The following is a 13,820-nucleotide window of genomic DNA, read 5'->3' as shown; positions in this document are numbered from 1 at the left end:
CAAAACTCAGATGACAGCAATTCATTTTGGCTTTGGTATTTTCAAGTTTTCCCTTTTGAAATTGACCTGGATTATACATTGTAAACACAAAAGAGATGAGCAACTCTGCTGCTTCGGGTCAACATCACTGGGCAGCTTTGCACCTTGGTTTGCTTTTATCCAAGCGTTCATGGATAAAGTTTTAAACAAAAAATTGGTTTTGTTAAGCAGAGGCACCAGAACTGACATCAGTCATTGCCCTGAAGGTGTAAACCAGCCATCTGTTTGACTGTGGTTTAAACAGTCCTTGGTTTACAGTTCCTCAATAGCTGCTGGGTCCTCCACATGTGAATTTATTTACAATCTCTGCTTTCTTTTTAAAACAAAATTTCCAAAACATCCAGTGATGACAGGCTTTGTCACTTGACAAAAGCAGCTTCTACCCTCGACAACTCTCATGTCCCCATCAGAGATCTACTTCTCTTTAATAATCTTCCTTGCCTTCGCTTATTCTTCCCTCATGTGTGAAATTAAACCAAGTTCAGAGACATCTGTTCCCCACATGCTGGTTCCCAGCAGTTTTACACTGACTTGCCCTAATATAGCTTACTGCTAATAGGCCATGTCTGCAGAAGCATACAGAAGTGGAGAGTCAGTGCGTAGCCCATAATCTGGATCGGTGTAGACAGCCAGTCTGGAAAATTAGACCAAATAACCTAACTTTCTCCTAGACAGCAGGATTTGGGACCTAATTATTTGGATATTATTTCACCTCTACACTTCACAGGCACAGGCACAATTCCAACTCAACTTTACCAGGACCATTTTCAGGTGGTCTTATCTCTTCTTAACTGAGTCGCTGACATTATTTTGATCTGTTTATATATCCATTTACATTGAGTTTGTTAGAATTTTCCAGCCCTTGAAACAAAATAACTCAATAGACTATCTTGCCGCAAATGCAGCCTGAGTGCTGATACAAAACTGACTTAGATGAGAAAGCCTTTAAGAAGAGGATTTTTTTTTAACATTTACTGAAGCGTTACACTAAAATAATTAGATGATCAGTTCTATTTTAATGTTACTATATTTTAATACTTTAACTTCTATCTTGCAACCCCACTGTTTTGGAATAGTTTCTCTTATGGGAAGCAGTGTGGCTCAGTGGAAAGAGCCCGGGCTTTGGAGTTAGAGGCTGTGGGTTCATATCCTGCTCCGCCACTTATCAGCTATGTGACTTTGGGCAAGTCACTTCACTTCTCTGGGCCTCAGTTCCCTCATCTGTAAAATGGGGATGAAGACTGTGAGCCCCTCATGGGACAATCTGATTACCTTGTATCTACCCCAGCACTTAGAACAGTGCTTTGCACATAGCAAGCGCTTAACAAATACCAACATTAATTAATTATTAATAATAACCCTTGTGGAATTAAATAAGCATTTACTATGTGCCATGCACCCTTGTAAATACTAGGGTAGATGCACTATAATCATGTTGAACATGGTCCCTGTTATACATGGGTTTCACATTCTAAGTAGAAAGGAGAACAGGTACTAAATCCCCATTATACAAGGTGAGGAAACTGAGACACAGCAAAGTGAAGTGACTTTCCCAGGGTCACACAGTAGGCAAGTTGCTGAGCTGGGTTTGGAACCCAGAGCTTCCAACTCCCAGGTTTGTACACTTTCCACTAGATCCCACTGCTTTTAACATCTAACTTCTTCGAAATGTCTTTTTAAATCAATTTAATCCTTATTGACAAGGCAGATATCCTTATAGATGGGGCATATTCTTCCCCCTATGTGGTTCTAATAGCATTGAAATAGATATGACTCTCCAATGGAAGTACCTTAGACTCTGTATAACCCACCACTGGAACCAAGCTCTATATCATAGAGAGGTAAATTGATTGTATTCACTGTATACAGTGAATGGCAAGGAGCAAAACCATCCAGGTTCTGGTTCAGCAAAACCTTTCAACCTGTTTTTCTAGCACTTACAGATTGGCAGTATGCAAAGTAGCCTCTGCCAAGCCCTTTTTTCTTTAATTTTTAAACACATGTGTACTTAAGGAGAAATGTAATCCATCTGTTTCTGATTAGTTGACACTTAACTCATCAAAATACTGTTTTGTAAGAACTAGCTGATGTCCAAGAAGTTTTATAAGCCTTTTAATAAACCTTTTCATCTTTGAACCAGGAAGCTGCATTTTATTGAGAGTAAATGGAACTTGACCCTCAAAAGACTCATGAAAGATCCAAAATGAATATCCAAGAATCACATTTGCAAAATTCAAAATAAAACATCTCCCATTCCTATAACTCAAGTCTGGGTATCTTATAATGCATGAAGTTTCATATTGACTTTAAAAAACTAAAATTTCCCTTGTCTGTGCATTTTATTTGCCAGAAGTTTCTGTGCAAATAAAGCATTGGAAAGATGAACAGAAACGTTCAAAAACATGTGTAATAGTAAGTCCTACCACTAAAGATACATTTTTTGGACAAAGTGATGTTAGGTGCTAAACATTCTAGTTTTTGCCACTGTTTCTATTAGATACTTTGTTTTCCCAAGAGAGCATGTGACCAGGAGAAAACCTCCAGTGGCAGACAACTTGTGCCTTTGTTCATCATTTTCTGAGAACTTAGGGTGTGCCGAAAACAAATATTAAGCCATCTATTGTGACTGAAATAATTATTTCTTTTTTTGGAAAAACTAAAAGAAAGAAATGATCTGGACAACAGCATCTTTGAACTACTTGGATGTGGACACATTTTTTAAAAAAGTTAGATGTAATAAAATTTTATTGGATTAATGTTGACCAGTGTAGTCATGTACTTTTGTCTCAGTTATCCCCTCGTTGATGCTGTCGAGATTTTGCAAGCAATCACTTGGAAATCAGAAGATGATGGATGAGTCTCTTGGATGATTGGTCCTGGTTACTGTGCTGGTTATGATGATATTTGTTAAGCACTTACTACGTGCCAGGCACTGTACTAAGTGCTGCGTTGGATACAAGCAAATTGGGTTGGACACAGTCCCTGTCCCATGTGGGGCATACAGTCTCAATCCTTATTTTACAGATAAAGTAACCGAGTCCCAAAGTAGTGAAATGACTTTCCCAAGATCACACAGCAGACAAGTGGCAGAGTCAGAATTAGAACCCACAACCTTCTGACTCTCAGGACCGTGCTCTATCCAGTAGGCCACACTGCTTTCTCTTGTAGTTTGTGCAACATCACTTGCACTCTTTTCTCTGCTATTCAGACTTCCACTGGAACCAGAGTGCGATAAACAGGCAGGCAACCAGGGTCACAAGCACATTGTGATGCATGCATGTAGGATATTTACATGCAAAATCCACTTGTAGACAAAATGATCAAAGTGTAATGCCAGTACTGCACCATGGTACCTTGACCCAGGGGTGGGTGCTATAAGAGCTGCTGTGGCCTTGTCCTCCACTTATCATCCAGTTTTTCTTCATGATTCTTGCCAGGCCTGTTCTCCTCACAGAATGTCCTTGGCTTCACTGACACTCCCCTCTCTTGGGTCTCCTCCTATCTCTCTGACTACTCTTTCTCAGTCCTTTTCAGGCTCCTTCTTTCTCTCCCACCATCTGTCACTCTGCAGGGTGGCTGTGGGGGAGGTGGGGGAAAAGCTCTCAAGGCTCATTTCTGGGTCCTTTCTATTTTCCATCTACACTCACTCCCTTAGAGAACTCATTCACTCCCATGGCTTCAACTATGTAGACTGTGAGCCCGTTGTTGGGTAGGGACCATCTCTATATGTTGCCGACTTGTACTTCGCTTAGTACAGTGCTCTGCAAACAGTAAGTGCTCAATAAATACGATTGAATGAATGAACTCTCATCTCTGTGTGGATGATTCTCCAATCTACATCACCAGCCCTGACCTCTCTCCTTCTCTACAATCTCACATTTCCACCTACCTTCAGGACATCTCTCTTTGGATGTCCCAGTGACACCTCATACTAAACATGTCCAAAACAAAATTCCTTACCTTCCCACTAATATCCTATCCTCCCTCACTCTTGCCCATTATTCATTCAATCATATTTCTTGAGAGCTTACTGTGTGCAGAGCACTGTACTAAGCACTTGGGAAGTACAAGTCGGCAATATATAGCAACGGTCCCTACCCAACAACGGGCTCACAGTCTAGAAGACGGGCTCACAGTCTAGAAGACAATTACTGTAGATATCTGACAAGCATTGTTCTCAATTCATCTATCTCACTCAATCCACATATTAAATGCTCGCAGTTCTCAGATACAAATGCATAGATTTTGTACATCAATCAGTCACTAAATCCTGACCATTTTACCTTATAACATTGCTAAAACCCACCCTTTCTTCTCCATCAAAAACTGCTACTACACCAATCCAAGCATTCACCCAATCCTGCTTTGACTCCTCTCAGTCATTCAACCCACATATTCAATCCTTCATTAATTCCTGTCAGTCCCACATTCACAACATCCCTAAAATACACCCTTTCCTCTCCAACCAAGCAGCAACCACATTAATACAGTCACTTATCCTATCCTGCCTTGATTACTGTATCAGCCTCTTTGCTGACCTCCCAATTTCCTGTCTCTCCCCACTCCAGGCCATACTTCACTCTGCTGCCTGGATAACTTCTCTACAGAAATGTTCAGGACATGTTTTCCCTCTCAAGAAACTTCAGTGGTTGCCCTTCCACCTCCATATCAAGCAAAATCTCTTTACCATTGGCTTCAAAGAACTCAATCACCTTGTCCCCTCCTACATAGCCAGGCTACTGTCCTACTACAACCCAGCTCACACACTTCGCTCCTCTAATGCTAATCTTCTTACTGTATCTTGATCTCCTCTGTCTCACCGCAGGCCCCTCGCGCATGACTGCCCTCTGGCCTGGAAAGCCCTCCCCATTCAAATTCGACAGCCAATTACTCTCTCCCCTCTTCAAAGCCTTACTGAAGTCACAATTCCTCCAAGAGGCCTTCTCTGACTATGGCCTCCTTTCCTCTTCTTCTACTCCCTTCTGCAGTAACCTGACTCCCTCCCGTTTTTCATCCTCCCTCTCAGCCCCACAGCACTTATGTACATATCTGTATTTTATTTATTTATATATTAATCTCTGTATCCCTCTCTAGACTCTAAGCTTGTTGTGGCAGTGAATGTATCTGTTATTGTTATACTACACTCTCCTAAGCATAGAGTACAGTGCACTCCACATGGTAAGTGCTCAATAAATATGCTTGAATGAATGAATCTCCCTCTTTGCTGACCTCTCATCCTCCTGTCTCTCCTCACTCCAGTCCACACTTCACTCCGCTGCATGAGTAATTTTTCTAAATAAACATTCAGCCCACAGCTACCCACTCTCCGAGTACCTCTAATGATTGTCCATCCGTCTCTGCATCAAACAGAAATCCCTTACCATCAGCTTTAAAGAACTCAAACACCTCGCCCCTCTCCTATACTACTCACTGATCTCCTACTACAGCCCAGCCTGCACGCTTATAGCGCCAACTTACTCGATGTGTCCTGATCTTGTCTATCTTGCCGGCTCTTTCCCATTCCTCCCTCTCATCTGAAAACTCTCCCCCAACCTGCTCCCTCCAAATACGCCAGAACACATATTCCCTCCTTCAAAGCCTTACTAAAATGACATCCCCTCCAAAAATTATCCCCCAATTAGGCCCTCTTTCCCCCGGCTTCCCCTCTCATCTACGTCATCTACGTATCTGTGAACTTTGAGCATTTAATAATCACCTCACCCTCTACCCCACAGCACTTATGTATATATCTATAAATTATATATTATAAATCATTTCTTTACATTAATGTTTGCCTCCCCCTCTGGACTGTACGCTTACTGTGAGCAGGGAGCATGTCTACCAACACTGTTGTATTGTACTTTCCTAAGTGCTTGGTTCAGTGCTCTGCACACCGCAAACACTCAGTAAATACCATTGATGATGATGATCCTTTGGTCAGGTACCATATCTTTGATAGCTTGGTATCAGTAATCAATTAACTAGTGGTATTTATTGAGCACTTAGGATGTGCAGAGTATTCTACTAAGTGCTTGGGAAAGTACAATACAATAGAGCTGGTAAGCCCAGTAAAGAGAACCAAGTCTAGAAACCAGTTGCCCTGCATCCCAGGTTAGTTCTGGGTTCACTGGGCCAATCGGAGGCCGCAATTGTCCATACAACTGCCTAATGGAGCGACTCCTGCCAGTGCCATTTCCAATTCACAAGCCAAACCTTTGACTGCAAATAAAGGATGAGCAAAAATATACCCCTTGCCGTGAAAAAACACAAACCAAGAAAATGAAAGCACAAACAAAAACATCCACCTAACCTAAAAGTTAAGTAAATAAAGGAGTCTGACATCATAGTCTGAAGGCTGCCAAGCACAGTTCTGAGATGGACCACCAAGGAGAGTGAAGTTCAAAGGTTGAATAGTTCTCAGTTGAAAAATCTGCTTTGCTTGATCTGGAAAGTTCCATTCTGGGAAACGACAAGAAAAAAAAGCTTTGCTGGCTATCTAGAGTGAAAGCTAGGGTTGATAAATGCTTTGTCTAGGAGATGAGCCTCCATGCTTTAAAGATTTCCATGAATGCTTTGAATTCTTCTGAGAAAAAGAAAATTAAGCTAATGCAGCACTCGAGGGACAGGTATAACATGTCCCTGACAGCCTGTCTAGCTGAGAAAGCTCACTGTGCACTTAACATTAGCTGAAATACTGGAATAAGCTTCCAAATGAGGGAGAAAGTGTTACAAGTAGAGTTTGGAAATAATGAGGGAATGGCATGTTACTACATGATGGAAGAAAAGGAAAGGTGATATCCTTGAATGAAGTCTTCTTGCTAAAGGTTTCAGAGCAATAATTGGTGATGAATACATCTGAATTCTCAAATTTCCACCTGAATTTTTCAGAAGAAACTCACAATTCAATTCATTTATTCATTTGTATTTATTGAGCACTTACTGTGTGCAGAGCACTGTACTAAGCACTTGGGAAGTACAAGTCGGTAACATATAGAGATGGTCTCTACCTAACAACGGGCTCACAGTCTAGCAAGATAAGCATTCCCTATGGAAGGAATGGTTGGGTACAACAGTTCATTAGAAAGGAATCAATCAATCAATCAATCAATCGATTAATTGCATTATTGAGCACTTACTGTGTGTAGAGCACTCTACTAGTACTTGGGAGAATACAAATGTAACACAGTAGGTAGACGTTTTCCCTGCATACAATGAGCTTGCTGTCTAGAGGGAAGCAATGCCAATGCAAGTTCAACCAGAAATCTTGATGATACCACATCGATCTGCATAACAGAGACCATCCTATCTCTACCATCCCCCTAAACCTGTACTAACCTACCTGCCAGCCTGGGGAGTTGAATAGGGGACAAAGACAATGTGGGTAGGGAGGTGAGCAGTCTCAAAGCACATTCTGGATTGCTTTTAGGCCTGCAGAAAGGCTGAAAAGGAGAAAATTCCGGGCCATGAGCACCCTGGGTAATCAACTGTTAATCAATATAAAAAATCCTAGAGTAATCAGCTTAGGTTCATCAAGGAAGTTAGACCATCATTCCACTGCCTCGTGCCCATAATGAAAATGAACCATCTCCAGGGAATCCAAATTTAAAAGATCACTGGTGGGGTACAGAAGGTGGGTAATAATAATAATGATGGCATCTGTTAAGTGCTTACTATGTGCTGAGCATTGTTCTAAGCGCTGGGGTAGATACAAGGTAATCAGGTTGTCCCATGTGGGGCTCACAGTCTTTATCCCCATTTTATAGATGAGGTAACTGAGGCACAGAGAATAATAATAACAATAATAATAATAATGGCATTGAAGTGCTTACTACGTGTAAAGCACTGTTCTAAGCAGTCAATTAACTTGCCCAAAGTGACACAGCTGAACATTGTACTTCCCAAGCGCTTAGTACAGTGCTCTGCACACAGTAAGCGCTCAATAAATACGATTGATTGATTGATTGATTGATCAGGGGTGGAACCAGAATTAGAACCCATGACCTCTGATTTCCAAGTCCCTGCTCTTTCCACTATGCTGTGTGGAAACAGTGAATCGATTAATCAATAAATCAATCATATTAATTGTACTCCTTCTCTGTGCAGAGCACCATATTAAGTGATTGGGAAAATACAATATTAAAGAGTTGATAGACATGTTGCCTGCCCACAAGGAGCTTACAGTCTAGTGATGGAGAACAAACAGCTAACCAATCAAGCCCATCTCAAAGGCTAGTTACTGCTGATAAAGCCTATCCCTCATCTCCTTTTTGGGATCTAAAAGACTAAGGGAGGAGAGAGCCCAAGCAACACCTCATATAGCTCCCAGAAGGATCGGAAGGTGGATTTTGGCCTTCTTTGCAATTTCACATTCTGTCCAGAAAGTGAGGGTTTAATTGGAACTAGTAGTGGCTTGCTTGAGGAGCAGGGAGGTGAAGAGAAATGGAATTAAGTGTGAACAGAAAGCAAAAACCATATAATTTATTGCTTTGGACTCGAGACCCGTGAGAAAGTTCTAGGGGTACCGATTGTAGGGTTTTAAAATCCAATTTCCATTCCCATATCTTTATTCCTCTCATTCAGCATTATACACATATCTGGGTTAACATTCTGCTTTGGTTGGATTAAAGGCGAGGCTGTCCTAACGTCCCTCTTAAACTTCAAATCCCTTGTGGGACAGACATTGGGTCCACCTGATTAACTTGTATCAAATCCAAATCTCTTGGATTTATACCCCTTATTTACCCCACCCTTGGCCCCACAGCACTTACATATGAATTTGTAATTTATTTATTTTCATTGATATCTATCTCCTCTTCTTGACTGTAAGCTCCTTCTGGACAGGGGACATGTCTACCAAACTTTGTTATATTGTACTCTCTTAGTTTCTTGATCTGCACACAGTAAGCACTCAATAAATGCCACTGATTGATTTTCCCAGAGCTCAGTACAGTGCTTGGCACGTAGTAAGCACTTAACCAATACTATTATTATTGTTATCTTTATAATTATTACTACAAAGCACAATTAACCCCCTGGGATCCCCAAAATGACTTTTTTTTTTCCAGTTTCTGGGCCAGTTTCCTGTTGTAGACAACGTGTTGTAGAGAAGAGTTAAGTGAAAATTCACTCTGATAGTTTTGCATGCAAAAGAAGAGCTTTATACTCCCTCACTCTCAGCTTACCATAAATCAAAGATTCAAATCACAGATTTATCAGATGAGGGAGGCGAATGAACAAGAAAACCCCTAGGAGGAAGCACAGGTAGGGAAAAAGATAGGTGATCATATTTTCATTGGGCATGTTCATTCTCCACAATGGATTTTTAATGGTATTTTAATGGTGAGTTTTAAGGCACTTACTGTGTGCCAGACACTGTTCTAAGCTCTAAAGTAGATAAAAGTTGATCAGGTTGCATTCATTCATTCAGTCATATTTAAGAGTGTTTACTGTGTGCAAATCACTGTACTAAATGCTTGGGAGAGTACTACACAACAAAAAAACAGATGCGTTCCCTGCCCCACAACAAACTCACAGTCTAGAGGGACAGAGTCCATATCCCACATGGGGCTCACAGTCTCAATCCCCATTTAACAGATGAGGTAACTGAGGCACAAATAAGCTAAGTGACTTGAACAAGGTCACACAGAAGACAAATGGCTGAGCAGGGATTAGAAACCAGGTCCTTCTGACTCCCATGCCCATGCTATGCTCTATCCACTAGGCCATGCTGCTTCTCGTTCTCAGAGAAACAGTGTGGCTCAGTGGAAAGAGCATGAGCTTTGGGGGTCAGAGGTCATGGGTTCAAATCCCAGCTCCGCCACTTGTCAGCTGGGTGACTTTGAGCACATTACTTAACTTCCCTGGGCCTCAGTTACCTCATCTGTTAAATGGGGATTGAGAGCGTGAGCCCCCCGTGGGACAACCTGATCAATTTTTAACCTCCCCAGCACTTAGAGCAGTGCTTTGCACATAGTAAGCGCTTAATAAATGCCGTCATTATTATTCTCATTATTTCATTGAGTTTCAATATGGTTCTACATGGAACCAGTCTCCTTCCTGCTCCGGGACTGGCCAACATTCCCAGGTGAAAAATCTGCCTTAATTACCCAACTATGCCCTCTAATTCTCCACAACCCACACAGATTATTGTCTATGGAGCAGGAACTGCTCTCTACCACCGTCAGGAGGCAATAAACTCAGCAGTGAGAGTGGGCTGATTATATTTGTTTCTACATTTAAGGGTAATTCTCAGGAATTTGAAACAAGCCATGAGATGGCCACCATACAGGGAACGTGGAGTGTATTCCACTTCCCCTTGGGAAGCTTTCTGTCACAGTCTCCTTTCCCTTGATATCTGGCATCACGTTACTGATCCGACTGAGAGAACTTTCCCAGATCCCCAAGCTCATTGCCAACTTGTTCTAACTCAGTTCGGTCCTGAGTACGGGCAAGTGGGCATCAGGGTTGGATCAGGGGACTCAGCGCCTCCAGAACTTGATGCTATCAAGAGCCATAGCTCCCTGTCATGCCAGCATCCAGCCTAATATGAAAGCACCCTCAGAAAGCCACATAGAAGCAATAACCCAGGCCTGCGACCTTATTTCCATGAGTCAAGCAGACTGTGTGGAAACCAGACATTATTGGCATGACTATAGCCAGGTCTGATGCACTGGGATAATATGAGGTGGAAAAGATGGGAACGAACCATTAATGACCTGACAGAATTTATTCAGACACTTTTTGTCACTATAACAGTGCAGTCCTCTGATGCATACGCTTCTTTTTTTTTTTTAAAAAAAGGACAGGATTGTTCATAGAATTGCACCTGTATACACACAGGAAAAATGGAATGGAGAGTTGAGCAATTCATCAGTGAATGTGGTCAGTCTTGATTCTTCACATGAATGATTTAGGGTTATTCTGGCTTGAATGATAAAGGTAATTGCCTCAATTCTCCTTTTCAATATGAGATGGCCTGCGGTTCCAATAGGTAACGGTGCTTCTTTTTGCCTGTTCAAAACAGATAATAGAACAGTAGCAGGTCTGAGCCTCTGTGAGATTGGGGGTTGGTCAGTGAGATTTGTCATTAATGTCAGTCCTGGACACCAAGTTAGCGTGTCTTCAAAAACCATTTTGTGGGAGCAAGGGTGAGGTGATTCTATAAAACCAATTGTGTTACAGAAAACAGCAATGAAACTGTGAATTTCAGGAGCCTAACAACTCTTCAGGAAATTGAGGAATTAATAATTACTGTTGGTTTTGTATTACTGTTAAGCACTGTGCTTTAGATATTTATTAATGCCATTACGGGCTCTGCTCCAGGGCAGGGATCCTGTTACTTCCGTGAAAGAGCTGGTGAATATACTTGTCATGAGTATTCCTAGCAAAACCTGGTAAAACACTGATCAAAATGGCCCACTGGTAGAAGCAGATGCTGGAATGTGAAACCTCTTCACACACTCACACAAATGAGTACACTACAGACAAAAAGCTTCAGGAAATGGTGGAGGGTGGAAGGAACCATGGCTGAGATGGCACAAGCCAAGGCAGGCCCAAAGGCAGGTCCAGAGTTAGGGGAGATTGGGCAGGGAAATGGATACAGAAGTAGGTCATTTATTCAATCAACCAATCAATATACGGTATTTAATAGTAGCAGTAACAGTCTTTCTTACTCTCTAGACTGTAAGCTCCCTAGTGGATAGAACATGGGACTGGGAGGCCAAAGGCCCCAGTTTCTAATCCCGGCTCTGCCACTTGGCATCTGTGCGGCCTTGGGCAAGTCACTTAACTTCTCTGGACCTCAGTTACCTCACCTGTAAAATGGGTATTAAGACTGTTAGCCTCAAGTGGGACATGGACTATATCCAACCTCATTAGCTTTAATCTACCCCAGCACCTATTACAGTGCCTTGCCAGGGTTTAAAGTTGAAGATGCTTACTTATTGCAGAGCTCTGTACTACAACTGGGAGATAATACAGAGTTGCGAATAAGATACAGTCCCTGTTCTGCGGAGGCAGCTTTGTTAAGTACTCACTGGATGCAGAGTACTATGTAACACATTTGGGAGAAAACTACAATATAGGGGAACGTGATGGGGATGTGATTGGAATGAGAGGTGTTTGTTTGGATTATCCAAATTTGGATAGTCCAAATGTGTCTGGACTATCTACAAAATCTACCAATTCCAAGAAGGAGTTGATTTACAATCCAACATGGCACTGAGACCCTTACGATTTTGACATGGTACTTTTTAAGCACTTATTATGTGCCAGCCACTGTACTCAGCACTAGGGTAAATGAAAGCTAATCAGGCTGGCACAGTCCCTATACCACATGGGGCTCATAGTCTTAATCTCGATTTTAAAGAGGAGGGAACTGAGGTACAGAGAATTTTAAGTGACTTGCCCAAGTTCACACAGAAAACAAGTGGCAGATGATTTATATCTGCTAGTTATTTAATGGAATCTGCTGCAGGCCTGGCACCTGCCCCTGATTTGCTCTCTGGTTAGCATCTGTAGGCCTGCCTCTGCCCCTTGACCCCACCATAAGTGTCATCTGCAGAGGAAGGGGCCTGAAGAAGAGGTTCTGTCATTGGGCGTTTGTGAGCCAAGTGCCTACTTTCATTCATTCATTCAATCGTATTTATTGAGCGCTTACTGTGTGCAGAGCACTGTACTAAGCCCTTGGGAAGTACTTCCAAGTCTGCTTCCTTCCCCCAGCAATCCACACATGTTCCCAGCACAAGAACCGCACACCAGAGACCCCAGCCCCCAGCCCCTGATGCTGAGGTCAGCTCCAGAGGGAAGAACATGGGGAAGATGTCTCATAGCAGTTGTCTGCTTGCCCAGTCCAATCCCGTCCCACAATCCATACGCATCCCTGGTGAGGGAAATCGCACACCAGATTCTCCATCCTCCCCCACCCCCACCACTAGGCTCGGCTCTGGAGTAAGGCATCCAGGAGAGATATGAAAGACAAAATCAAAAAGGGAGTGGCTTCCTATTAATTACTAAATAATTGAAAATGGAAGAAAATAATTGAAAAGACCCCTGCCTTTCCTCCATCTACCCCACCTTCAGCTTAATAATAATAATAATAATAATAATAATGGCGTTTATTAAGCGCTTATTATGTACAAAGCACATTTCTAAGCACTGGGGAAGTTACAAGGTGAACAGGTTGTCCCACATGGGTCTCACGGTCTTAATCCCCATTTTACAGATGAGGTAACTGAGGCACAGAGAAGTTAAGTGACTTGCCCAAAGTCACCCAGCTGACAATTGGCGGGTCTGGGATTTGAACCCATGACCTCTGACTCCAAAGCCTGTGCTCTTTCCACTGAGCCACGCTGCTTCAGAGGCCTGGAAGTCAGAAGGACCTGGGTTCTAATACTGGCTTTGCCACATGTCTGCTGTGTGATCGTGGGCAAGTCACTTCACTTCTCTGGGCCTCAGTTACCTCATACATAAAACAGGGTTAAAACTTTGAGCACCATATTGGACAGGGACTGGGTCCAACCTGATTAACTTGTATCTACTCCAATGCTTAGAACAGTGCTTGGCACATAGTAAGTGCTTAACAAGTATCATAATTATTATTGTTATTCAATCCACTGCAGGACTGATGCCAACCCTGAAGCACGTAGTTGGTCTGGGCCCCTTCCTCTGGAGCATCATGGAAACTCCTGCTTCCCTCAGCCCCAACACTCTCCCTACCCCGGTCACAAGAGTAGGTGACTTCATAATTTGAACTGTGAAGCCAATCGATCAGAAGTCGATAT

The sequence above is a fragment of the Tachyglossus aculeatus genome, chromosome 1 (genome assembly GCF_015852505.1).
Source record: "Tachyglossus aculeatus isolate mTacAcu1 chromosome 1, mTacAcu1.pri, whole genome shotgun sequence".
Taxonomy (NCBI): Eukaryota; Metazoa; Chordata; class Mammalia; order Monotremata; family Tachyglossidae; genus Tachyglossus; species Tachyglossus aculeatus.
This window is presented reverse-complemented; position numbering follows the sequence as displayed.